Below are 24,356 nucleotides of genomic sequence, written 5' to 3' on the forward strand. Positions count from 1 at the left end.
AGTGCACAGGCATGGAGAAGAAGGAGAGGTACCCCATGAAGTGAATGGAGTTTGACAGCCTAAATTCTTGTTGTTGTTGTTTTTCTTTGGTCTCGAGCCCAAAACTTACAAACAAATTGTACTTTGCTGCACTACTGTGGTGTCTAGGTTCCACCTGGTAGCCAGTCTGCCACCCAGCCACTCTCTCAATCCCCTTTCCCAAAGAGGTGGGAGGAAGAAATCAAAATTAAAAAAAAAAAAACAGGAAAGCTCACGGTTTGAGATAAAGACACTTCCCAATTATCCTCATGGGCAAAACAGACTTGGTTTAGGGACTCTGGATCAGGCTGCCCAGAGATGGGGTGGAGTTTCCCTCACTGGGGATATTCAAAACTCACTCCTTACTAATGTGCTCCAGTGGACTGAGTGTGCTTGAGCCAGAAGCTAAATGCTGGTGTTCACTTCCAGCCTTACCCCTTATCACACACTGTTACAAAATTTACAGCCAGTAAAAGTGTTTGACCACTCTTTCAGTAAAGATATCCATCCTGATGTCCAGTCTAAACCTCTCCTGAATAAGTTAACCAGCTCTTCCTCTTGTCACAGGAACAGGGAGGCCTAAGGTAGGTGTGGTTTTCCTTTCATTCAGCAGGAACCCCAGGTGACTTTACTAAACAAGCAAATAAGCCTCAGGATGTTAATTCATCTGCACAGAAATCAGCTGCAGAGATCTCCTGTTCTGCTTTCACTTCTTTAAACAGCAAATTCCGTTTATTAAAGGTGAAAGAGAACAGCCTGTTTTGGCAAGGATGTACAATCCTTGATTGCTTTCAACATATCCCATTATTTTATAATAACTCAGCTGCAAAAACAAGGAGGGAGAAAGCACTGATACAATTTTGAACTCATGTTGAGCCCATAATCTCTTCTTTCTATTCCAAAATAAATAGTTCTATAAGAAAGGGAAAAATAGGCAAAACTGCCAGGATTTTCCAACTGCCAGGCTTTTCCTTCTGGTCTTAAAATGGGGCTGGCACAGATCACACATTATGACTCGCTCCATGACAGTCTTGTTCCTTACTAAGCCTCTGAAGAAATGTCATGGGGTTTGTTGTCAGGGCTTACACCTCCTCCCCCTCCCTGGTAGTTCCAGCTAAAGGATTTGCGGGGAAGGTCAAGGCAGTCTGACTTCTAAAAATGTTTGAGAAGGGAAAAGTACAATTAACTCATGTTTCATCATCAAGAAATACCAGATTATGTGACCTTCTGTATTATGGCTGCTTTTGTTTATGTGGCTGCATTTTCTGAACTATTTTGGAAGACACAAAAGAGGCTGACTCCTGTTGTTCTGAAATAGGTTTTTGAATCAGGGATAAAAAAAGCAGAGTAGTGTGTGATGTATCTCGATGCCTAAACCCCATATCCCTTTCTAGCATTGGCTGATTCCTCCTTTGATCAGCAGTCTTTCCTAGCCTTTGGAATAGATAGTGAGGGGGGGACATAAGAGCAAGCAAAGACATAACATTTGTATGGGCCAATTCATTTAATTATAATTATAAACAGTAGGTAAGAGGAAGACTCAATTCAGTGCAATTAGTGGTTAGTCATTCTTTTAAAATTAGGAAATTATGCATCCATCCTTTGAAAGCATTCTTGAACTACAGAAGTGGTAATACTTTATAAGAAGACATAAACACTACATGTTTCACTGACTACTGGATGTGAAGCAATACATCTTTAATTAAATGTACTTTAAACCACTTAATAAGCATCTAAATTGCTGACAATCAAGGGCAGTCAGAGTCTTTAAATTAATTTGCCTCTTAATTTAATCAGTGATGTAAAAGGTAAAATATCTGCTGAATACAGCAACTAAAACTTGAAGGAGTAGAAACAGCAAAGTTAAACCAAACGAAACATTTCTTGGCCTGCAATTTGTAATTTGATTTATTTTCTTGATACAGTAGCATGATATTATGGCATCTATACAGCCCAAAGGAGTTATGCAAATGTGAAAAATTAATAATCAACAGTAACCTGTACTTGTGGAAACCATGCACAATTGGAGGCATAGTTTTATTAATTCTTTGATCCAGTTATCAAGAGAAGCAATTTCTTCTGAGAACCCAGCCAGTCTTAAACAGTCCTACATGAAAAAAGCTTGAACTTACTTAAAAGAGAAGTGATATACCTAGAATTAAATAAGGAAATGTTAAACATACAGGGAGTCAAGTTTGTTGTGTAACATCAGCTCAGGTGAAAGAGACTCCCAGTGACTGAGAAGTCTTCAGTGTAACACTGACATTTGAGAAAGTAGGAGGCTTAAACAAGAGGCTGAAATGCTGCTTCATTACAACAATTGAAAGTTACAGTTTCTGCAGTGATAACACTTGCATGAAAGACAAAAAGGAAGGACTACACCATGCCATTATAAAATTTTGCACTAGAGTTTTTCCTGATGCTGTTACTGGTGGGACAGAGGAGCTAATAATTTGTTGAGGCAGAAGCTCGACCTGGACCTGGAAGTAGATACTGCATGCAAGTATAGGTGGCGAGGCTGGACAAACATGTCCAAGAAAGGGAACTCCCTTTCTTGTGGCTTTCAAAACTTCTCCCAATTATTGAAAAACCAGAAAAAAAATCTGTCTTGGATGCCCTGGAGGTGAATGCAGTTGTCCTTTTCAGTGTTAGCAGACACTTCCTTGGGCTGAAACAGGTCAGAATTTTTCCATTTAGGATGGAAGGTGGGGCAAAAAGGTCTTTCTGCAAAGGCAAAAAACTATCTCACCAAGGTTTGGTAACCAAACTTGCGCATGTTCCACACCTCCAAGCAGAAGGCTGGCTTGTGAACAAGGCAGATGAGCAGGGAGAGCAGGGTTCAGGGTGCCCAGGGGGCTGCACCAGCCCCCTGCAATGGGAGAAACCTCCCAGTAATGCTGTGCCTCCAGTCAGGGCTTCCCTGCCACCAGCACCAAGTGGTGGCAGAAGGACCATTTGATGTTGATGGAATGGGTGCTTGCCAGGTCTCCTATCTACCCCTGGATGTCTGGCAGTGAGTTACCTGTCCTGGCTCATGGCAGCTTCACAAGGCTTGTGTCTGCCCAACTGAGTGCTCCTGCTGTGGAAAGGAGTTGGAGGTGAATCAACATTAATCTGTGTTTTAAAGCTTCCATGGTCTTTAGATAGCTTACATCACACAGCCTATTAGTTCACCAGCGTTAAACCTATTATCTCATCAGTGTTATGAAAGGCAAGAAGTGGCTCAGCAGGAAAATACCATCTTATCCTCTGCCCTCTGCAGTAATCTGCTTTCTTGGTCTGCTCCTCAGTTTCATGGCATTTCTGGAGTTCACAGGCAGAGAATGGGCAACAGGAGCTGCTGCTGGGGTTCCCAGCTGGGAGCTGTTTGCTCTGATGCCTTTGTGTTTGCATGGGACTGGCTGCATCCTGTTTGTTCACTGGAGAAGGAAAGTCTGCTTGTGACAGAGCCAAGGGCACTGGACCAGCTGCTGGTGTGCAGAGAAAGAAAAGAGGGACATTTGCTGCTTTCATCCTTTCCCCTGCTTTCACTGAGGTGATGGGAGGTACCTCTGGGCAGAATGAGAAGAGGGCTTATCTCCCTCAGCCTGCACTGCACCAAGGAGCCCTTTGCAAACTTGCACAGATGGCTCAGAAAGCTCTAGCTCTGAGCATCCAAGTGAGTATTTTTTCCTGCAGAAGAATCTGAAGCTATATCTGATGCTTTTCCAGTCAGTAAAATTAGGAACTCAGGAGCATGCAAAGCATTGGAGGGCAATCATCTTCCCTCACTGGCTCTGTACATCATCCCTGGGTGCTGACAGGAAGGCGAAAGGGGGCTGCCTTGGTAAGGACAGATAGCCAGGCTTCCTCTCTCTACACACACTTCCTTTTCAAAACCGACCAGTCTTGGTCAATATCAAAAAATATACAACACTCTCATTGATCTTTTTTTGTGTTATTATTAGAACAATTATTTTTACATCAAATAAGCAGAGTTCAGCCTCCCTAACTGTGGCCTAACCATGGAAATCACAGAAACTGAGGAATAAAAATTGACAGAACAGAGCATGAAAATTATTTTAAATGCAATCAGACAATTTCAGAGTTACAGTTCAGAGATTCATATTCTATATTTACAGAGCTTGCACCAAGGGAGATTCGACTATCTTCAGGAAAAGTCATACAGCTGACTGTTAAAAAAATATTGGTAAGGTGGGAATCAGGGGGGAAGTAAAAAGACAAAGCAAAACAGTTGTATACTGAAGAGATTACATTTATCTTTCCCTTTTAAACTACTAATGAGAATCACCCTCATATTGCCTTAAAGTTAAATTAGTCCAGCACTGCAGAGAAGTTTGTGGTTGTCCTTTCATGATGACACCATCGTGGATTGTACCATGTCCTTGTTTTGGTCTATCATGTCAAAGCTTATCAGATGGTCCATGAGCCAGGAAAGAGCCAGGGAGAACATTTTTTACTGGAGCAAGTTTTCCATTTCATCCTAGCAGCTTTCATTTCTTCACTGGCTCCTAGTGGTAATACTAAGAAATAAATTCTATGTCTCCTCTTCGTCCAACTCCTGCAACTTCAGTATAGAGTTTCCACAACTAGAGTATAAGTGATCTTGTGTTTTTGCTTTTGCTTTTGAGGAAAATCCTATTTTATTGACATCTGGGGATACCCACAAGCAGAGGAAGGAGTCAGTTCCATGAAAACTTGGGAAATAGGTTTTGGAGCAGAGTTGGAAAAATTCCCTTCTGCAAGGAACAGATTATAACTTACCACTGCAAGGCTGTCACATTTCTGGTGTTTAGAGAATGGGGGAACCAGTATCTTAATATATCTTATATCTTATCTTATTTTTCAGAAGAGTAACTGGTAAAGCAGCAAGGATCATCCATGTATAACATGATACACACAATGTGTTTTCCATGGACCACCTGCTCCACTGGTTTGCACTCTGGGGTAGAAAATTGAAACTTTCTCAACTATTAAAAGTTCCCCCATGTCTGTGTGGCCTTGCTGGGCACTGGACATGCTCCATATTGAAGTATTATCTGCCATTACAAAACATTCTGAGGAGAGCAAGGCTGCTGAGTGAAATGTAACATTTTTGATTAGATTGCCGGGAGGGGGAGTTTATTGGGACTGGCTGGCAAAAATCCTCTCTGTGTTAGGCTTCTGCTAATAAACTTTGCATGATTTCTGCTTGATGAGCATGAAGCAAGAAAAAAAGAGGGATTCTTTTTGTTGCAGTTATTTGCAATCTAATTTTTCAGGCCAAAAGATAGTCTGAATGATCTTAATTATAAATATACAACAGAACCAAGATGAAGCACAAGTCACAGAGGATCCAGTAACTCTGTTTTCAATGGATCAGCTTCTCACACAGTATCCTTCGGTTGAGGCTTTCAGATTACTTAACTAGGTTGAAAACAAAATGTTCTTCCACAATGTATTTTTGGTTTGAAAGGGGATTGGTAGCTTTCTTCTGTCTGCTTGAAGCCTGCTGAGCTGCATGTACTGTACTCTCTCAAAGCTTGGTTCTTTGCAACTCTGAGAATAAAATACTGCACTTGCTCCCATTGACTGACTGAAATAAAATAATCTGTGATGCCTGAGCAAGTCTAAATGAAATAATAATATCCTTATTAGTGAAAAGCAGATTGTTGATACGATAATTGAGCAGATTTATTGTCATCTCCTTGGACTAGTCTGCTGAAACAGCCTGATGTTTTATTTAATCTCCTATCAGAGGAATTGCAGGCTTGTAATCCATCATTAAACAACATTTAGAATGATGGATAAAAATGTCAGCTTTCCCAACATTATCAATCCATATCTCATTAAAACATATTATTTATGTTTCTCATAATGGAACTGCAGGGGTTTCCCGAGGAAAATGGAGACATCAGCTGTTGTTGAAAGATGAGATGAGAAATACTGTAATTTATGAATTAATACATGCATATAAAAATACTTATCCACACTATCAATTGTCTTTTACCATTTTACAAATAAATTGAGTGCCTTGGCTTTCCTCTTGCTGTGTATAGCAGCACTTTGTTATGTTTATTTTGTTAGTAATAATTCAGTGAGAAAAATATTAAAAAGCATGCTGCAAATTATTCCCAAGATATGGTGTGGGGAAAAGCCCTTGAATGCAAATCAGTAAGAAGGACTTTACTGTTCTGTTGCTGTTTGCTAAGGACAGCTTTTGTCCCCGTTAGTCCCCATGCAGACAAAGCAATTCATTTCTATAACTACAATAGAGCTCCATTTTAAGGATACTTTCTACTTTGTGCTGGCTCAGAGATGAATGAAACCTTGATTTAGGTGGTTGTGGTGCTGCTGTAGTCGTGGTCACAATGGCAGCTGTTGCCTCACTTTACACTTGAGGAACACTTTATGCTTCAACTCCTAAACATCAAAAAAGGAAAATGAGTAGTAAATGTGTGCCTTGTGTACAACAGACCAACCCATATTTCAGATGAAAATGAAGACAAAATGTAGGTTTGATTTGCCTGTGGAATTGCCATTATCTGCATCACTGGCAGAAGGGAGTTGGCCGCAGGAAACAGTTCCTATCTGTCCAGCAGCCAATGCAAAAGAAAAATTTTGCATTTTTGTCGTAGTGTGATCTTTATCAGGTCATCTTCATTGCACCACACCAGTGACAAATGTATATGTTGGTCAGCTAGAGGTGCTTTGAATTCCTGATCCTATATGGGCTCTGGGCACAATGCACTTCCAAAATTTGTTTCTGCCTTTTACCAAAGGCAATGCTGGCTGTGAAGTGAGAAGTCTCTACAAGCTGTTAGCTTTCCAGATAGCAGCCTGTGTGTATGGCAAACCAGATATAAGACATAAAGCTCTTATATTTTTCTCCACCTTAGACCTGCAGAGCAGAGGTATTTTTCTTCTTTTCAATTTTCTTTGAGTCATGTAACTTCACCTTAGTGTACGTGGGGTGAGGATCTGTATACACAAGACAGCAATTTTGGCTTGGTTGGTGCATGGTTCTTGTAAGAAAAGGTTTTCAGAGCAGAGCAGAGCAGAGCAGAGCAGAGCAGAGCAGAGACTTAAAAAATGTTACTACTTGTATATCCTAAAGAAGGAGAAAAAAACCCTCACTTCTTCATGCAATGATGACATAAATTACATTATCAAATCCCCTAGCCCAATCATAAAAACGATTATGATATTTTCATGCTTGCTCAGAAATCTATCAGTGGGCTACTGCAAAACTGGTAATGCAGATTATATGTCTTCTGAAATTACAATGATACAGTTTTCAGATTAAATAAAAGTACATTTTATGGCAGCTGGAGGAGTAACTGGAAGGCAGAAAAGATGTCCAAATTTCAGCAGTGATCTCCAGAGAAGAAATGTGAATATATTATTTAAAAAAATGGTAGAAGGGAGAAAACATATTAGGTTTCTGTCAATAAACCAGAGAATGCACATATATGTCTGGTGTAGTGCCAGTCTCTGAAGGGCACTCATACATCACAAAATGTCTGAAAGTCACATTTGGGGAATTTTTCTTATTCATTCTTCTCAGGCAAGGGAAAAGAGAATTGTATTCTATATTATGTTCTCTCCCACCACAGTTTTCTAGAGAAAAAGAAGAGTTTAATCCCTAAGGCAGATCAGCTTTATGATAACAATAAGACTGATACTGCTCTGGAGAACCTGTATGAGATGGCTGTAAAAAGATAAGATGAGGCCATCTTGCATAGCCAGCCCTTTTCAGTGAGAAAAAAGTTCTCTTCAGTAAGAAAAAGGTTCACTTTTATCAGATAGGAAATGTATCAGCAACAGGAGACACACAGTCTACCTTTTCTAGTCGTCAGAATACTTTTCTGCAAACACTGAGATTTTTGAAAAGACATGTTTATCTTTTCTCCAAGCTTAATTTTGGCAATATTGTAAAGACTTCTAAGCGACCTGAGGATTCAGTAAAGTTGTTCCTGTCTCTCTAGCAGTGTTGTGCTTTGCCAGCAAATGAATAATTTTCAACAAATATGCCATTCAACTTCAAATACATGGACTGATGTTAGTCTGATCCTTTCAGTTGAATTTTGTTTATTTTTCTGAGCCCAAGAGAAATAAAAGAGAACCAACAGTGTGTGGGTTTTGGAAAGAAAAATCTGGGCAGCACTGATAACATTGAGGCAATCAGTGAAGCCAAAATTCATTCTGTTGCAAACAGAGGCAAGCTTTTAAATAAGTACAAATTGAAAGCATATGACAATCAAAAACTACGTAAGAAATGAAAAGTGTTGAGAAGCCACAGGTATCAATGTCCCTTTTAACATGTTAATATTTCACTTTTAGTGAACGAAAATTATCTGTTTATTTAACCACAATGCATTCTTCAGAAAAGTTGGCCTAGAGAAAGAGAAGTTTTTGTGTTTATTGTTATTAAACTAGGTATAAGCTCCAAGCAGAGATACCAGATAGGGGGGCTTTTTGGTTGTTGGGGTTTTTTGTTGTTTAGTCGTTTTGTTTTTAAATAGTCCTAAAGAGATTAAATGTCAGAACTTAAAACAGGCCACTGAATAAGAGCAAAGAGGAAGTGGAACAGTGGGTCCAAGGAGCAGAAAGACTGAAAGTCATTTGGTGTGAGAGTTCTGGCAGATGCAATTAGATAATGTCTTATTTTATGGGGGCTGCTGTTATTTAGTGATAAATACTTCAGGGTATTGCTATTTTTTGTAATTTTACTATATGGCTTATAATAAAAGCTAGGTTACTACTTTATCATTAGAATATAGAAATAAAGGCATGACCTTCTCCTTTAATAGCAGCAAGTGATGTTCTAATTAACTTTTCAAAGAGTGGATGGTAAAAGAAGGAAGAGTTGGATGGTGAGTTTTGAGACTACTCAAGAGCTGCCCCAAACCTGTTCACATCTATGATACAGGTATCATTCTAAGGCACAGTTAATGTGGTAAAAATCTTTCATGAATATTTCACAAGTGGTTGGAGAAATTTGGTGTCTTGCACTAAATATTTTTGCTAAAGTATTTTGTGCAGTAAGACAAAGAAACAATATAACACCAACTTTGACACTAATATTCATTACATGTATTATCTGTATGAGCCCACAATATTTCAGATCCAGTGTCTTTTATATAGTGAGTGTCTTTTCTGTAGTCAATTTTACAAATAAGCATTAAATTAAAATGTGTTATCTGTATGAACCCATGATACTTCAGATACAATGTCTTTTTTATGGATGTCTTTTTGTGCATAAAGAGTGTCTTTTGAATAATTGATTTTCACAAATAAGCATCTTAAGTAAAAATACTAAAATATAAATATTTACTACTCTGTATTATTTCTATAAATCGGTTTCTGACTTATTTTGCTAGGAAGAAACCATCCCTTTTTGCACTTAGTGGGTATGTAGTCTGCAATATTGAATGAAAGCACCAGTATGCACTATTTTATGCTGGAAGCTATCAATAATCTGTACCTAATTTATTGTATTGAATAAAAGACTACATAAATCAGTTATACAGGGGATCATACAATGCTTTTAGTGAATTTCCAGATAGTCAGAAAACCTATAAATCAATTTATTTTTTATCAATTCAATGTCAGTGGGTTTAATTAATTCAATTTGCCTGAATAAAATTAATGATGCGTTTTTAATATTTGGATTTAAAACAAATATTCAGACTGACATCCTTTATGTTAATAGTGTTAAAAGATAACTGTATGTTAGTGGATACTGTGCATCCACAATGCACCAAGGCAGGTTGATTCAAAGCTGAAGTCTCTGGAGTTGAATTGTGAGAGTAAGAGAAGATTAAGACACCAGAGTGCACTGAAGAAGGATTTCCGCAGAGTATCTGGGTAAACTTTTCAGGTCATTTCCCGTGACAATTTGAGGAATACAGTTTTTAATTGTGATGCCATGCACCCACCATACTGCTCTATCACTCCTGTTCTCAGCAGGACAAGGGGTGGGGGGAGAAACTAAGAGGGAAAAAAGCTTGCGGGGTAACATAAAGGCAATTTAATGAAGGTCATACAGAAGCAAAGGAAAACAAGAGATTTATTCTCTACCTCCTATCAGCAGGTCATGCCTACCTCCTTCCCAAGGAGTAGGGCTTTAGCCCTCATAGTGATCTGAAAAACAAATGTTGTAATAACAAATGCCCCTCTCTTCTCCCCACCCTCACCCCTTGTTTTGTTTGCAAACCAGATTAATTTGGTATGGAATATCCTTTTGGTCAGTTTGGGTCTGTTCCCAGGCCACTGGTGAGTGGGAATGTTGAGGGACAGTGGTGATGCTGTGCCAGCCCTGCTCAGCAGTACCCAAAGCCCACGTGAGTTACCAACACCTTGCCCAGCAGAGCTCTGTGGGGCTGCTGTGGGGAAATGAGCCCCAGCTCAGCCAGAGCCAGCACATTCACAAATCCGGTGCTCTTCAGCTCAGAGCAGCCTTTTGGGAATGGAGATCAATTCTGTGGTGGGATCATCGGGAAAGAGCCCCTAGACATGCAGAGGTGCATGCTCCATCAAAGGACGCAAAACTCCCTGGCTGGAGCATTTCAAGTGAAAGGATCCAGTAGCTTTGAACAAACTTCCAGCTGGGTACAGCTGTCAGTAATTATTAATCTCACTGCAGATATGGAGCACCATGGAATCAGTAACCCACATTTCTGCCTCAGAGAGGTAGAAGTTGTTCTAAATCTAGAATGAATTGCTGTGGTCCTGTCTTCTCCTGTACTGATTTGTTCTGTTCCTCTTGATAAAATACAACATACAGTACAAGAGGGCAGAACACAGTATCATTTCTGTGTGCAGTAGTACTTTCAAATCCCATGTAAGTGCTACAATACTATACTGTTCAGGTGAAAATTGCAAAATATTTATCTTCACTACTAATTGGGCACAATTGCTAAGGTTAGCACCTGGTTTATGGTGTTGATGACAAAAAATTAAAGGTAGTTTTGTCTATGGATTTCAAGGAAGGCAGTTCAAAAATATGGGAGAATAACATGCTTTCTCTGAGTCTCACTGAAAAGAAAAGCTATTTTAGTATACTTAAACCAGCTATCCACAAGCTTCACAGAATATAAAAACATTTGACAGCAAACATGATATTTCTTCGCATATGTCTGAAAGCAAAACTTTAAACTGAAAACCAAGGAAATGCTTCTAATGCAAGGATAGTGGGATCTGCCTTTTGATTTTATGAAAACCATAAGCAAGTGATGGCACATGTTGTGGGACTAATACAGAGAAATCCTCATTCTAATAAAGGCAGAAGTTTCCTAGCTCCAGACTCAGTCAGTAAGCAGGTGCTTTTCCTTGCATGTGTGTTTTGCTAAGATGGAAACATAATAAGAGTTTTTAATTTGACTTGGCTTGATAGAATCTCTATGCTTTGATAGAACTTTTATGCTCATTACAAAGAATTGAAGAAAAGCAATTTGAGAGAAAAAGAAGAATTTTTACATCACTTACCAACATATTTATATGAGGCACAGTGCAAACAGATAAACTGAAAGCATTCAATACATTTTTTGTTGTACTGCCTACAAGAAAACATCATTGAAACAGCACTGAATTTTAAAATGAGATGTTGTCTAGTCACTGTCATGTGTGGAAGGTCATCAGTATTGTCTGCCCCTTGGTACACCTTGGAGATATCACAAAAGCTGAAGACCTTAGAGATTTGAGGTGCTTCCACTTGAAACTCTATCCAGCTGATGACTGATTACTGGTTATTTGAATAGTGAGAACAACATACTTACAAACTTAATAAATGTTTATGAGTAAAAATGATGATTTAACAATGGTTAGTTTAACATTCAGCTAGTGAGAAACCTGTGCCACATGTGCTTCATTATCACAATTGCTAGGAAAGATACTTTTCATGAAATAAAAATATCAATTTTGTTATAATAGCAATTCCACGCTATATTCATGGTATGTCAGATATTTTCATTTGTTTGTATTATTTTGCACTGAATAAAACAATTCCATCTGTTCATGTTGTGCTTCCTGGGAACTCATTCTCAACCATTTGTCAGCTGGTTGCTGTTTTTTTAGAGAGTGATGATTTTTTGTCATAAATCCAGTAAAAGTTAATGAGTTCTGACTTCCCGGATCAGCTTGTAGGTCTCTGTGCACTGTCTCTGCTTTAACTCTGTGTGCTATGATGACCACGCAGACCCTCCTGCTTCCAACACTCTTTAAGAAGCTTTTGCAGTAATGGTTTTTGGGAACCCATGGAGTCAGACAGTGCAGGTTTAAAGAGGGAGCTGCACACCTCGAGGGCTCTGTGTGAAACTTCTGCTGCTGGTACAGAGCTGAAGGACACTTCTCTTCCTGAAAACATTCTGGATGGTAGCACTACAGTATGTATAAACCTGATAGCACATAACAGAATCCTTGCTACTGGCATAGACCTAGAGGGAATTTAACCCAGGGTATGCTTCTAATATCCAAGCATTTGCAGGAAGAAGATACTGGGTAAGAACTGTTCTACTCTCTCTCGCACTAATGTGAAATCAATCCTTTTGTTCTCAGGCATAATCTTGACTGTAAGAAAGTCAAATGGGAACACTGTACATACCCTCAGTCCTCCAGACACTCAAAGTAAGTACTGCTTTTCTGTTCTTGCCTTTCAGAACCTGCTTGATAGTTACCAGATGCAAAGACACTGGTAGCACAGACTTGCTGAATTATATAGTATTCAGAAAAAAACTTGTCATTGTAGCAGTTTAAAAGCTTTGACTGTTACTATAAGCACCACTTCTGAATTAAATTTGGTACCACTTTTTCCAAATAAATATTTTCAGCAGGCCCTGCAGTTAAGTGCATCATTATGATTAATTTATGCAGAATGAAGCAGCCTTTTAATTGGTAATGATTAGTGAACTTTCTAAATCTGTAAAACTTCAGTAGGCTTAGGCTTTCAATATATAGCACTGTCTATTTTTATACCACTGGCTTCCATTTAACAGGACAGAAAACATCTCATCCTGAAACTGCTGATGCTGCAAGCTCCAAAAAAAAAAAAAAAATAGGCTTTTACTTCACCTACAGTGCAGCAGGAGTGTCAGCCCATATTTTTATCTGATCACCATATTTTTATCTGACCAGAAAGCAAAACCTAAGATTTTTTATCACAGCATAATCTAGAAATAAAAAAAACCTCTTGCTACAATCTTGACCCAAAATTACCTTGAGATCAGTGATTAAACAGAGAAGAAATGAGGGTGAGTAGAAGTAAGTTTAACTTTACCTTTTTTGTTTTCTACCATCTAATTATGACCACTGCCTGTTTTGTACTTAAATTTGATTAAACACTTTTTGTGTGAGGTCCCCATTGATTTGACCAGTTTCTCAGCCCAAGTTTTGGAAATTTAGAATGTAAATACATAATTATTTAATGCATAATACAAATTATGTAGCACCACTATGGATCAGCTGGAGCTCTTGTCTAGGCCGAGTGTAAATGCACTGTAATGCTCAGGGGAAACCGGTGTGACGCCAGTGTAAAAGGCGGGAGAATTAAAACTTTTTGGAAAAGTGCTTTCATATTCTCACCACAGCCTTATCTCCTCATATCTGTCCTGCATCATGTCTTTTTCTGAGCACATTTGGGTCAGCTTGGAAGGAAAGCTGTCACCTGAAGTTTACATGCATATTGAAAGAGTAAAATAGCACCCTTCTAAAATGCTGTGAGACTTCAAAGCCACGGTCCCCTGTGCTGTATTTTGTGAGCTGCAGCACCTTTATGTGTTATGACAGGACCAGCTGAACTCAAAAACTGTTTTCTTATCAACAGCTCAGAACCAATTGGTGCTGTTGCAGCTCCTTTTCAGGTGTCTCATGGCAGCAGGGAGGCTGCATGGGGAGGTCGGTGTCACAGCCCCTTCACGAGGCAGTTGTCAAAGTGTCTGAAGTACCTGTTCCTGTCCTAAAGAAGATTATGCTTGGTTTGATACAACTTCACTTTCACACACAATGTTAACCTCATAACCATCTAAAAATGTAGTTCGTTGTGCCCGATATATACATAATTTTCTTCTTTTTGGTCCGTGAGAAGGGAACAAACTTTTATCCCACACAAAGCACCATCCAAGTCCATTTAGGAGAAGATACTGTGGGTACAATTCAGCTCTGTATTGTTCCTAGACCTTGTAATACAATCAATCACAAAGTCAGAAAAATGAACACATATCTAAGTTACTTCTATGCTTTTTGCCCTTTAGTGCCTAGGATAAGAAAAAAAACACGAACCTGTGAGGTGCTTCATGAACTGATTGCCTACATCTGAAGCATAAATGTCTCCAGAATAGCTGCTTAAAAAACCATATTGCTGAATTGTGATTTGCACATGACTTACTATAATTAGAAGGGAAACCTGCTAGGGGGGAAAAAGACTGTAGAAGAAGCAAGCAATAAGGACAATGTTTCCATTTAACTTTGTTTAGTGTGAAAGATGCAAAATGACAACAACATTCAAACTCTATTTGTGCAGATGGCCCAATCAAGGGTACTTTATCTCTCACAGGTTAACTCCTTTAGTCTGTTTTGGAAAGATGCTACATGGAAACATTTATGTTTGTCTTTCTCTAACAATGTTTTTTCTCACAAGGTCAGATTTACCAGCAGGACACCAATATCCACAAAAGTGCACTAAGGAGGCAAACATGGTCTTGGTGTCATTGAGTTCCTCCCCTGGTGTTTCAAATGGCAATTTCATGTGGGTGAATACAATGAGAAGTGACAATTACACCCTGAATTGCTGTATTCTGAAGTGAAAATGAGGCAGACCTTATGCAGTCTATCTGTGATATGATTCCTGGTTGTGCAAGTGCAGGTGCAAAAGGAGCTATTTGATCAAAGTGGTCCTGCTGTGTAAGATATCTGCAAGTAAAAGGAGAGAAGACAGGATTGCATTTTTATCAATTATTAAGCATTAATAGAAAGTCTACTTGATTAGAAGTGGGACTGTTTCATTAAACATGACCATTACAGTTTATAAGGTTTTCAGTTCCTTTCTTCAGGGTGATTTCTCTGACTGCTCCATGAGACTTACCTTCTTCCCAGTCATTTCTCTTGTCCAACCTTGACCCACAAACAGTCCTTGGCATTTCATGATATTGTGGGCTGTGGTAGCAGAAACTGCAGAACAAAATATTCCCAGTGGCCTCAAGACAATGTGTTAGTTGTTGCCTAATGTTTAGAATGGAATGCTGACAGCCATGGGTGAAAGAAACCTGACATTTTGCATTTCTGTAAGCCTGAAATCGGAACAAAAAAATACACTGAAAAATCCACATCCTTGCCAAAACTTTTTTGATTCTTCAAAGAATCAAATGCCTTTGCAAGATTGCAGTAAAATTTAGTCCAAATATTCTTGTTCTCATATCACATCCATTCTCAGTTGTTTAAATAAGGAAATCATGCTTTGTAGGGAAAAAAACCCCACAACCTAATAATAAGCTCAGATTTTTAGGCAAGGCAGGGAGTCAACATTTGCCATAGATGCAGTCATCCATTGAAGTAGATAGTAATAAAAGGAAAAATTAAGGGCAAGCTTTGACCTGTAAGTAAAACAGCTTTTCTTCTAGCAAGCCAATAAAGTGAAATACATAGTCAGGTAATGTCAAAGTACACCCTTTACTCTGCTTAACACATTGCATAATTTCCCAGGCTAGAAAAGACACCAGGCTCTGCTACTCAAAAATTTTGACCATGCAAACTTTAATTGTTGGTATAATGATGCAACTTGATACTTTCATTAAGCTTTTGGTGCCTGACTGTATTATCCTCACTTTCCACATTGAAATTTATGGTCTGCTCCACATTTTCCAGTCAAAAATTCTCATTACTTACATAGCTAGAATACAGGTGATTCCAATCTTGGGCCTTTGTTGTTAGAATGAGATCCATCATTGTTTTAACACACTGAAAATAATGATGATAAGAGAGGTATGGTAAAGCATGAGTCTGCCTGGAAGGAGTGGTGAGCACCATTTCCCATTCTCAGCCAGGCCGGTGCTCCTGCCTTTGGGTTTGAAGGCTCTGACCTGCCCTAAGGCTGCTTTCTGGGCTCAGGTCTGTTGTGAATACACAAAATTGTGCTGGCAATCTGTTGGTGCTGCACATGGTGGTAGGTCCTTTCTAAGAGAAAATGTTTGCTAGCTGAGAACCACAGGAAATTTTGTGGGAGGAGGACATCTAGTGATCTGATAGGTATTTACATGAGCTGCGCCCTTGCACAGCTGAGTCAGCCAGCTAACCAGCTACAGGATTTCTTGCAGAATAGTGAAGAAGGGGGCAGGTATGCCTTGCTATAAATCTTGGACTTTTGCTGAGATGACACCCAAAATAACAGCAGCCTTTTAACAGCCAGATTTTCAAATCAAGGCTCTTGAAATTCAATGTTGCATAGAAGTAGTGATTATGGCTACACTTCTCCTCTACAGCCATGCCATCTCCCAGCCTGAGTTTTACTGACATTAATGACTACTTACACATTTCTGGCAGAATGGCCATTAAGATCCTGATGTATTTACTCCTAAAGCTTCCCCTTGGACTACACATCTGGTCAACATAGCAGCATCTCTGAAACACACTGACAGCTCCTTTATAAAGACTTAATTACAAATTATTCTGAAAGCTTGGTTTATTGCATCCCAGAGTGGTGAAAATCAGTTATTCAGCATTGTAACTGCAATGGGAGAATATCTCTGTAGTTCATGCTATTAGCCCCTGACAGATTGGATTTCTTCTTCCAGATTTCAACTTTGAAAAACCCTGCTAATAACATGCAGCTTTTTGTGCTGTTTTTGTGCCAAACTAGTAACTGCTGGGGTTTAATGTCTGTGTGTGTGTATGTTGCAGGGAAACACCAACATGAGTGGTTCTCAAAGACACAGGGAATATCCAGAAGGGTTAAGAAAATTCCTTCAAACCATGTTAAGAAATCATATCCCTGATTCAGGACTGAAGCCCACCCATTCATATCAGCACAAAACCTAAACACAGAATCATTTTTTTCAAAAAATAGCTTATACTCATAAATCTATTACAGTGTGAAAATTCTAAATCTGCTTTGAATTTGAAGGAGATCAGCCCTGCCCTACACAGTCTTAGACTTGTTATGCTGTATGATGCTTGTAGGTGGCATTGTTCCAGCTTCCTAATACAAATATTCCTCTGAATATCTGATTTTTCTGGGAAGGTAACAGCAGATGATAGATGATAGCACTAATACTGGTGTACAAGTTATATAACCATTTTATATAGAGAGATAATTACATGATATTTTTCTCATTATAGCCAACATGGAAGCCCATGGAAGCTGGCAGCAGTAAGAACTTTTTAAGGAACAATAATCCTGGGTGTCTTATCATAACTTTTTCTTAAACTCCTTTGGCTATTGAACAAGGAATTAAAATTTCCCTGCACATGGGCAATTTCTCTCAGGGTTAGGCAAGGTTTCTTTGTCATGCAGAACATTTTCATTCCAAAGTTTGATAAACAAAGTCAGCATTGACCTTGCTGTGGCTATTATTCTGGTTTTTAATATTTTCAATTGATGACTGATACTTTGTCTTCTTAAATAAAGAAAAATCCTTCTCAGAAGAAAAGATATAAAAATATATTGCTTCCTTCTATTTTCTGATTCTGAAAATTACCACGTGCCAAGCTCTGAACATAATAAAATTGAAGACCCATGAGGGTGACCTAAAGAATCACAATGGTGAAGAATTGTGATATAGTGGTTTAGCTAATTTTGTAGCAGCTGCTCAACGCTAGAAAAATGAGAAATGAGTTTTCTGTTGCTAAATTTAAAGAATTCCTTTTCTTTCCTGACATAAATTGCCAAACTTTGTAAATGAAAACAAAGATGAGGTGCATGCAAATATAAAGGTTAATATGAAAATACATCATTTAAATGGAGAAGTGCTGCATATTGCCACAGGAGGATTTTATTGCATCAGATATTGCATAATTCTTCTAAATAAGGTACTTTAAAATTAGCAGATTGACGTAACACAACTTCCACATCTTCAGAGCAATTTTCTATTATTTGCAAAACTGGCTACATATTCAAGAGCATAAATACAGCTGAGTGACTTCATTTCAGAGTAATTTTAAAGCCTCATTTACTTCTATTTTACTACAATCTGTAAGTTTGCAATAGAACAAGGCAGCCGCTTTTAGTTAGAATTAGATTTAAATACCTTTCTGAATCAGACCATGAAGTGCCTGATCATTTAGTAGTAACATGACTTACTCTTTTAGTTGTGTTTGCAATTGTATTCAATTCAGTGTGGCTCAGCTTGATTTTGAAGGCAGCAATAGGTGTCATTTATTGGTTTATGCCATATATGAATAAATGTACTGTCAATAAGCAGTGGTCAGATTTCTCTTGATGATCACTCTAAAATGCTCATAATTACTATTTCATACACTTATAACAATATTAAAGCTAGAAATTTGCCAACTGGGGCAAATGTCAATGTATCCCCATCCTCTAGGCTAGGCTTTTACTAGTCAGACTGTTCTGGGTGTACAGTGGCAGTCACTGGACTTCCCCAGGACCTAATATTCCCATATTCCATCGAGCTCTTTCAGCCCAGCGGATGTCCCAAGGCACCTTATGAGTTCATACTCCTCCGGTTTCTGTGTTTGAGATGACCCCCGAGGTATTAGAAAGTCTTTTTTCTCAGTCCCATGACTGAAGAAGAAGTTGAAGATTTGTCGGTTCTGCTTTTTAAGGTTGTTTATTTTCTCTTATTTATTTCATTCTTTCTCTGACCTGCGGGGATCTGTCCGGCAGGTTGGGTTGTGGCACAGTGCCTGCCCCTGGGGTGGTGTTAGCTTTTCATACTGAGAACTACGTGTACTTTATTTACAATAATTTTCCAATACCTATCACCTATGTTAGACAGTCTGTCTCTACTCTAAACCAACCCAAAAGTGCCACCATCACAGCAGAAGATCGAGGACAAGAAGAAGAAGAAGAAGAAGAAGAAGAAGAAGAAGAAGAAGAAGAAGAAGAAGGAGAAGAAGAAGGAGAAGGAGAAGAAAGACAGGATACCCCCAGATTCCTCCATCTTGCTTCTTGAACTCCCATTCTAAAACCCCAAAATTCTACTTTTTCACCCTGTGACAAATTAACTATTATTCCACTCTAACTCTTGTGGCTTGTAAATCTTCAAAGAAAGTTGGTAATGTTTTCCATGGGCCAAAATTGAAGGCAGAGATGCCTTTTTGACTCCGTGCCAAGGTCTCTGAGCCCCTTGCCAGGGTTTCAAGTCATCCAGGGCAGTCAGAGGAATGTCCTGGGTCCTGACACATGCTCAGAATGAGTTTCCCTGCGAGCCAAAAGCCTTTCTGGCACAAGACTCAAGCTGCATTTCCCAACTCTTGTGATATCACTCTTGTGTTATCAGTCTTTGTGATAACAAATTATACTTAAACTTTCCAGAATGTGTAAGTAGTATTTATACATTTACTAAAGGTAAGACTTCAACAGCTCCAGAAATTATATGTCATTTTCTGTTATGGTCTTTGCAGGCAGGAAAGACCATACTGGAAGGATTGATGACTAGAAGTCATCAAGCAAGTCACACAAGTGCAGGCAGTTGCACAGGTCAAGAAAGGGAGACGTCCCAGTAAATCCTGTTTGGGTCAGTCACCAATAACTACACTGAAATGAGCAGGATACAAAAGGAGTGCAACCAGGATCTGCTAATAGTAAAGAATGTGTTCTTGGGGTGAGAGGCCTCCTGGTACTTGCTGAGGAACTCTGCTGAAGAAAGAGCAGCATGGCTTCATTCAATGTCCTTGGAAGCCACAAAACTGAGTTTAATTTGTTAAACCAATCTGGTAAACAATCTGTGCTCTAAACAAATCACACAAAATGTTTTCAAGAGAGCCTCTGCAAAGGGCCTGGGACCAGCCAGGGTAAGTTATTATTCAGGCTCCTCCTGCTGCTGCTGTTGTTTTTCCATGCTCCTTTGTGGATGTGCACTTTAGCTTTTACCACCTTATCTAATAGGCAGTGCATTTATATTTTGATCATTTTTACAGTGGCTTATGAATATGAACTCTCATTAAAGTTTTTCCCTCAGAAGTATGAAATTAGAGGTTGTCAAAATTTCCTTCACTTAAAAAAATATTCTACATTGAAGTTAAATTAAGGTTTGAAATTGTCAAAATTTACAAAGAACTTCTTTAGGTAATATTTTGTTAAAATATTCCACATTTAATAAATAAATACCTTGCATTTAAGCTTAACAGGTGTGCAAATCTGAAAAAATGCCATTATATTCATTACCCACCGCACTCCACTTTTATTTGGTTTAGTTTTTGGTGGGTTTTTTTTTGTTTTGTTTTTGATTTTGTTTTTGGGTTTGCTTTTGGTTTTTTTGTTTCATTTTAATTTTTATTTTTAATTTTTGGTTTTGTATTCGGGTTTTTGTTTTTTGTCCTTTTTTTGTTTTGTTTTGGTTTTGGGTTTTGGGTTTTTGGTTTTGGTTTGGTTTTCTTTTTGTTTTTGTTTTTTTTTCCAAGCAGGTAGACCAAGTAGGAGTTGTTTACGGAACACTGCCTTCAATATTTGTGGGTGAAGATCTTAAAGTGTTCCCTGAGCATGACCCATCTTGAATGTACAGTAGTGACAAGGAGGGTCTCTGTTGGGAAACACTCCTGGAAGAGCAGCCCAGGCTCCATCCCATGGATCATCCTTGTCGAGTAAAGCTGCTTTTGTAGGGCAGCAGACAACCAGAGGGAGGCACCCTGAGGATTTGCTGCTTCTGGGCTACTGCTAGTTATTCAGTAAATTTTAATTATTTAACTTACCAGTTCCAGTATTTTTTTCAGTTACACAAAAGTGAATAAAAGGAAGACCACACACATTTCTCTGCTTGTGCATTAAATGTGCATCTCAGCATTTTTTGGAACACAGGAAACTTTCCAGGACCTGGCATATTTTCATGCATACATATGCTGAGCACTGCACGCCTATGAAGAGCTCAAAGGTCATGTCTGCATGGTCTGACAGACTGCACAGCTTCATTTGAAAACAGAGGCACAGTGAGAAATAACTTTGCTTTGCAAAGGTAAGAGAAGCCTGAAGCAATAAATCCCCCACCTCCCTGCAAGCAGCATTGGTGCGAACATCGTAGTAGCTGTTCAAAACATTAATACTAGAATGTAGAGAACAGTCTTGCATAAGATCCAAGGGTAAGGAGTCAATCACTAATTTATACTGTCATGCTTATTTAAGCACTATTTTGTGTTTCCTAGGGACACAACATAACTTGGATAACACTTACTGACAGATGACAGATTGTCTTCGTAGCTTTATGCAACCTATGCTCTGCAAAATACTGTTCACTTGTAGCAAAACCAGTACTTATGATAAAAACTGATGAAAACATTTCTTTCCTCTTTTGCCAAGGTTCTCATGTTAAAACACTCCAACTCAACACAGTTAAAAATGGAGCAAGTAATATAAATTCAGTATTATAATATTATACAAATTTATACTCAATCAGGTGCCAGCCAAAAGATGGAACACAGATCTCATTTCCTTCTGGATTTCCTTAGTAAATAAATGTTTACATTCTTCTCATAAAGAATAGTGCAACCCCAGAACATAAAAACATAAGAACATAAATGAGTTTCACATTATAAAACCAGTATTAGGTAACTAATAAACTCACTCAGAATTTCCTAGTTGCATCTCATTTTGATTAACATGATAAAATGAAGAAACCTATCAGAATTTTTCACAAAATTGGATCTTAATAACAGTTAAATGTTGCACAGGTCTTGTCCAAGATTTTTATTTTAATTGTCATTTAAAAGTGGCATATTTCACTTGCCATTTTTCATGAACTCATGTCCAGATTACCTGAGGACTCTGCAGCATCTTTCTTCCATGGTCTCACCTAAGCCTGAAGGACCTTTTCATGGCATGAGCTTATTTCTGCTGAGCCAAGAATCTGGTACTCTTAGCTGTGCCAAGAGCAGAAAATTGTCTTTTATGAGTGGGCGGCAATGAGTGGGAAGAGGTACAGCAGTTTCCTTCCTGAGCAGCCCTCCTTGGGAGGAACAAGATTGATGGCTGGAATTAACAGCCAAGATAAAGCCAAGGCAGGGTGCCCAGGGATGCAGAACTCACACGGTGGCGTTTGGCAGCCCTGTCCCAAAGGCCACCTGAGATCTCTCGTGTCTCCCTGGACAGAGAGCTGCAGTTTTGCTCCTGCCACACATCCCCATTGGCCAGTGGTCTCCGGCCGGTAATGTGTTTTTTGTGTTTGTTTAAGTTTTCCTGTGGAAAACCAACCGGGAGTCAATCGTAATTCTGGGCTGGAAGACATCCAACACGAAATAAGATGGAGACTGGGAGAAACTGGTAAAAAAAATGAAAACACCCTAAGATTAATTATGCCACAGGCAGTGGTTAGAGAGAAGTGGATTCCCTGAATCAGATGTATGCATTCAAAAGTCTCTACCAGTAGATGGCTATTCAAGATTTTAAGGTTGAGTGGGAGTTGCTGTTTCTTGGAAAGGAAGCATTATACCAGTCAGGGAGAATAAAGAGTCTTATTTATTTATTTACATTTTAAATTATTGTTTATTTATCATTAATGGTTTATTTTCAGTGACCCTAAAGTCTAACCTGTCTGTCTCTGGGAAGTCTGATGCTATGTGATGACTTCAGCTCTCCCAGGGTTTTGCATCATTGCCAAAGAAGAAAAAGCCTGAAATGTGCAAGAAGGTTACCACAAAATGCATCACACAAACATAGATGTTCTGAATTATAGGTTCACATAAAATAGCTTCAGTAAGCCCTAATAGTAAACCATGTCAAGACATATCAATCAGTATGATATAAATGAAAAAAATTACATTATTCCACCATGATCATTCTGTGAGACTTCTTGGAAGTAGAATAAAACAAATGTTTATATCTCTCTTCCTCACAACTTATATTAAAGGAGTATTATATTGCTGTGCTTATAAAATGATATTGACCTGCTTTTTAGAAGTCAAATATGTAAGTGGTGAAGAACTGGAATATGATATGTAAAAAAAACAACAAGCAAATGAATCATCCCTGAAGAATTTTTGTTTGTTCTGTATCTCAAGCCCTAAACCTCATTGGTTCACAGAAGTATTTCAGTTAGTGTTCCCATGCCTTTGTTTCATGTTCCAGAAGATGGCAGTAGTCCCACAGTATCTTCTGGATGTATAACAGCTGTTTTGTCTCCATACAGATTGGGTTTTTTCCAGCTGAGTTTCTCTATTTTACTACTTAAGGAGTAAATATTCATTAGCATTACTTCAGTGCTAACATGCAGTTTGTACCCGAATTCTCTTAGCACCCATTCAGAATTTGCTTTAAAAAAAATAATTTCCAAACAAAAGTAAAATAGAAAAAACATTTGTATTAAAATGCCTTATTTAAGGCCATGTAAAAAGACATGCAATACTATGCATCTATTACTCCATTCTAGGGAGACATTAATGTCTGTTCTGTCTTGGGCTGGAGAGCAGAAAGGTGTTATTAAGCTAATGATAGTTAAAACACGTTTAATTGCAGCCCTGAGCAATGAGAAAACTTAAACATTTGAGCAAATATTATCTGTGCCAGCTGATGCATAAACTGAGGTACAAAGAAAAGCTTTTTTATTTTCGTATTTGTGTTGCTAATCCTCCATTTAATCAGAAATCCTGTATTTGGCATTCTCTTAGACTCCAAAAAGTCAAACCATGACACAATAAAAGTGTTAGGTCCTCTTTTTGAAAAAAAGAAGTGTATTACCCTGTAGCTGCAGCTGAAACTAAAGATATAAATCTTCAGAAGCTGATGCTGGGTGGCAACTGCAAAAGATGGTATCTGTAAATGTCTGTAGGCAGCAGCATCATGTTTTGGAGACCACTGGTACGGCATGAGGCTTAGTGTGACTACAAATGCCATCAGAGGGAGCACAAGAACATGGGATGGGCTGGGAACATGGATGGGTTGTTTCCAATGACACTTCCTGCTGCATTCATGGTCTCTCGCTTACTGCAGAGGTTCCTGAGTTCCATGTGCATTACTTGGCTCACAACACTGCCTCAGGTGCATCAGAGCCCCAGTGAGAGCTGCCTCTGTGTGTTCCACTGAGACCATGCCCTGTCTCTTTGTCTGCATTTTCTCAGCTCTTTACACAAAAAAGACTTGAGTTTGATTGGAACATTTGGATCTTACTTGATTAAATGTAATATATTACTTTAATGCCATCTCCAGTATTTCTGAATACAAATATACACTTCCTTCCTGAGTGTGTTTTAGAGTCTGTAGT

The sequence above is a fragment of the Ammospiza caudacuta genome, chromosome 1 (assembly GCF_027887145.1).
Source record: "Ammospiza caudacuta isolate bAmmCau1 chromosome 1, bAmmCau1.pri, whole genome shotgun sequence".
In the NCBI taxonomy this organism is placed as follows: domain Eukaryota; kingdom Metazoa; phylum Chordata; class Aves; order Passeriformes; family Passerellidae; genus Ammospiza; species Ammospiza caudacuta.